This window comes from Ananas comosus, linkage group 5 (assembly GCF_001540865.1).
Source record: "Ananas comosus cultivar F153 linkage group 5, ASM154086v1, whole genome shotgun sequence".
NCBI classification, from domain to species: domain Eukaryota; kingdom Viridiplantae; phylum Streptophyta; class Magnoliopsida; order Poales; family Bromeliaceae; genus Ananas; species Ananas comosus.
In genome coordinates, this window is record NC_033625.1 from 1,789,547 (window position 1) to 1,794,272 (window position 4,726).

Genomic DNA, 4,726 nt, shown 5'->3' on the forward strand with positions numbered 1-4,726 from the left:
TCAAACGTTTGTTCAATTTATTTGAGAAATAATTTGATCGGTTATGGTTCTTTAATTGACAATCTCTATCACTTACATATGGATGTTAGTGTTAATACAATTGATAATGGCATGAATGAGAATATCATTGGTTTCAAAAGACCAAGAGAGGAGGTAAATAAAACGTACTTGTGGCATCTTAGACTTGGTCACATTGGAGAGGATAGGATTAACAAGTTAGCTAAGAATGGTGTCTTAGGGTCCTTACCCACTGAACCATATCCAGCTTGTGAATCATTTCTTCAAGGAAAAATGACTAAGTCTCCCTTTGTTGGACAAGGAGAGAGAGCTACTGAAGTACTTGCCCTAATACATACTGATGTATGTGGACCATTCGATGTGTCTGCTTGGGGTAGCTATCTCTACTTCATTACCTTTACTGATGATTATTCACGGTATGGGTACGTGTACTTAATTAAACACAAGTCTGAAGCCTTTGAAAAGTTTAAAGACTTTAGACAAGAAGTAGAAAAGCAAATGGGAAAACCAATTAAGGCTCTTCGATCAGATCGAGGAGGGGAATACCTTAGTACGGATTTCCTAACCTACCTCAAGAATAATGGTATTGTCTCCTAATGGACTCCTCCTAGAACACCAGAATTGAATGGAGTGTCTGAACGGAGGAATCGAACTTTATTGGATATGGTTCGATCTATGATGAGCTTTACAGATTTACCTATGTCATTTTGGGGTTACGCACTTCTTACGGCTATTTATATTTTGAACAGAGTGCCTTCCAAATCTGTTCCGACCACACCATATGAGATGTGGCATGGTAGAGCAAGTTTTACTCATATTAAAACTTGGGGTGTCCAGCTTATATTAAGAAATTAAGACGGACAAGTTGGAAAGCGAGATCAGTACAAGTAGATTCATTGGGTATCCTAAAGAATCACTTGATGATATTTTTATTCCCAGAAGCCATAATGTGATTGTGAGGCCGTCATGCTTCTTTCTTGAAATGAATTTATTTTGGCTGAGCAGTGGCGAGAAAATAAACTAGAGGAGAAATTCTCTTAGAATCAAATATTCAAGAGCCCTCCCTGAAATCCTGTGACACTTGAAGTTACACCGCCACCTCGCAAGTCTAGTAGGGTCTCCGTCCTCCTGATAGATACATGGGATTATTTATAGAGATGTAACATATGGAAACTTGGAGTTGCGATGTCAACTTTGATCTAGAGGATCAAAGTGAGGATTGAGCTAGTTGGACATCCTCCCCGAGTGATTGTGTGATGACGTGAAATGAATTCTGGAGATAAATAAGTGTTTCGGCGCAAATTGGGCGCGAAACGAAAGTAAAGAGAATTTTCGGATTTCCGACGCTAACTTGATTAAAAGAATTAAAGTAAGGCATGAGGATAAATTGTGGTATCTCGAATCCTATGTGAAGTTTGAAAAAGCAAGGGTGTGCCTTTCAAAGGGTTTTGAAGTGTTCAGTGCGAAGTGGTAGTGCAAAAAGGAGAAATTTCTGCCGTATAATAAAATTGGAGCCGATTCTATTGCTAATTCGGCTCAAATAATGTCAAAATGAAAAGGAATTGCTTCCAAATTAAATTAGTAGCTTGTGAAGGTCCCTTGGTATCTTTTGGACATGTTTGGGTGAAATCGGAGTGAAAACGGAAACTTTAGAATTTTCTGTAAAGAACGGGACTGAGAAAATTAGCAGAAAATGCACAGTGTCAGAAAATTATGAAAATTGGCAGAGATGTCAGGAACATTTTTATGAGGCTAGATTTGAAGTTTCAGATTTTTCTGACACCTGTAGAGAGAGAAATAGCATCTGAAAGTTATCTGATAAAGATTACAGTTCGGGACAGTTCGCAGTGACCAAACGGGGTCGAAACTGAAATGTTAAAATTTCAGTGGACTTGTTAAGGAAAACCGAGTATGCCTGCCAAATTTGAGCTCAATCGGACTGTCAGAAGGGCTTACAAAAGGTATTTGATCCGTGTCGCTACATGGACTTAACTCGAGGGGCAAAATGGTAAATACCCTAGGCTTAGTGGATTTCCACTAACCAGCCAGGCTATCCCCTCCATCCTTATCCCCTCCGCACTCTTCATCCTTCATACGTAGAGAGAGAGAAGGAGAGAAGAAGAGAAAAGAGAAGAAGAAGAAGGAGAAGAAGAAGAAGAAAGAGAGGTAGGATTCTAGTTCCCTTCCTCTCCTTGCTGTCTCTCTCCCTCTCACCCTCTCCCTGCTGCTACTGGTTGTAGCAGCAGCAGCAATAGGAGCTTTAGCAGCAGCAGCTTCAGCAGCAGGAGCTGCTGTGAGCAGGAGCAGCAGCAGCTTCTTGCTGCTGCTGTTAGCAAAGCAGCAGCAGCAGCAGCAGTGAGCAAAGCAGCAGCAGCAGCTGTGGCACCAGCAGCAGCAGCAGCTGCTGGAGCAACAGCAGCTAACAGCAGCAGCTGCAGCAGCATGCGCAACAAAAGCAGTAGCAGCAGCAACAGTGAGTAGCAGCAGCTGCAGGCAGCTGCAGCAGCAGCAGCTGCAGGCAGCAGCTGCAGCAGCAGCACTTGGCTGCTGCTGCAGGCTGAGCAGCTGCAGGCAACAGCAGCAGCAATGAGCTGCTGCAAGCTTAGCTGCAGGGGCAGCAAGAAAAGAAAAGAAAAGAAAGAAAAGGAAAGAAAGAAAGAAAAGAAAGAAAGAAAGGAAAGAAAGAAAGAAACGAAAAGAAAAAGGAAGAGAGGAAAAGAATAAGTGAAAGAAAAGATAAGAGAAAATGAGAAAGTGAGAGAGATGGAATGAAATGAAAGTTGAATTGCTCGATAATTTGATTTTGACCCCGATAATGCACTTTTGCAGGATAAAGGTCCTACCGTGAAATTGACCGCGTACAAACCAAATTGGGGGTAAAAGAAACACGCTGGCGAAGTCGGTTCGGCAATCCGTCGCTCCTACGCGAAGATATCGCCAAAAGAAGATTTTCGGCGTCGATAGTCACGAGCGCGGGTCGCGGTTCTCGGGAAAGCGCTAGAAGCGCATTTCTCCCTTTCCGGCATCAAAGAAAGGTGGGTTGTGCTTACCGAAGTGATTAGGTCACTTCCATGCCAAAGTAAAGTATGGTTTCACTTGACGCATATATAAGTATGATTGTCGACATATGAATATTAATGCTAAATGACCTCTAAGAGTATCAAATGAATATGAATGCATGACTTGTGAATGCTAGAGACGTGAGAATAGATATATATGAATGTAATGTATAATGGTAAACAAGTAAGAAACATGCTAGAAAATATGAATTCCATGCTATGGACATATTGTAGATTGTGCGAAATTCATATAAGTGCCGATATCAAATTCATATGATCAAAGATATGTTATGCTAATGCTAAATTCATATGATATATATCTAAATGTTGAACTTGTAAATGCCAAGGGCATGTAAATTGAATATGAAATGTGAACCTAGATGCTAAGGCATACATAATTGTCGACACTTGAAAGCGAATATCTGATGCATGTGTCTAAACATATATGTAAGTGAATGTATTATAGTTCAAGCTATATGAATGTCGATAATTCTAATTGACTGGAAACCTCGATGGTAACAAGATGAGTGAGAATATGAAAACTATGAACCTCATGTTAAATCCCTAAGAATTGGGTATAAATCGACATGTCCAACTAAGTAGAAATTTGGACGGTAGCAAAGTAAATGAAAATGTGCAAATTATAACCCTAGTTGTGGATAACTAGAATGATGAATAGTGTTAAGGATTTTATAGGTTGGCGAATTTCGTAAAGTTATTTCGAGTCTTGAAGAGTTGATTGCAGAAGATTTTGAGAAAAGATTCAAATTGGAGGACAAAGACTCATTCGGAAAGATCGACACCTAAGGTATGTAGAAAAGATCATTTGTGGTAAAGATACATGTTTAAAATAAGTTCAGAAGGCTTAGATTGTTTTTAAACAAATTTTCTGAACTTTCTTGTGTTCTGGGACCGGTCTCTGAAATGGAGAGACCGGTTCCCCCAAGGTCCTCACTGCGTAAACCTTGATGCAACCGGTCCCCTGTGATGAGAGACCGGTTCCCGAACCTTGGTGGTTCTGTCGCGCAGCGAGGGACCGGTCTCAAGTTTGAGAGACCGGTTCCCGAACGTGGGGTTTTTGGTCACGCAGGGAGGGACCGGTTCCTCACTTGAGAGACCGGTCTCTCACAGACCGGTCTCCTCGACAGGACCGGTCTCTGAGGACGACACAGATTTTTGAAATCGACTTTTTGCAATCCTAGTCTACTTCTAAGTCTTCTAAACATATAAATAAGCCATGTGGGTCGTCTAAAATTAAGGCTTTTGAATATTTTACCAATTCCAAACCCTAGAAACTCGTTTTCTTCGCTTCGATTTATATGATGAGTTTCTAGCAATCAACATCGGCTTGATTCTTCGTTTTTACTCAAAATTTCTTACGAGAATCAAGTAGATGATTGATTAAAGGTGAACCCTCATAGCTTATGGTTTTCAAAAGTTGAATCACCGCAAATCTTCGATTCTACAAGCTCCGGAAGGAGGTTCGGCGCGTGGATCTCGCGCGAAGCTGAGGATTCGGTGGACGCTTCGAGGAGTTGAGGCGTTGACGCTGCGAGGAGTTGCAGCAAGGTCGATTGGTGGATTCCTATCGATCGAGGACCGGCAAAGATCACCGTCAACAAGAAATCGGTAAATTGAGTCGCGTGTTT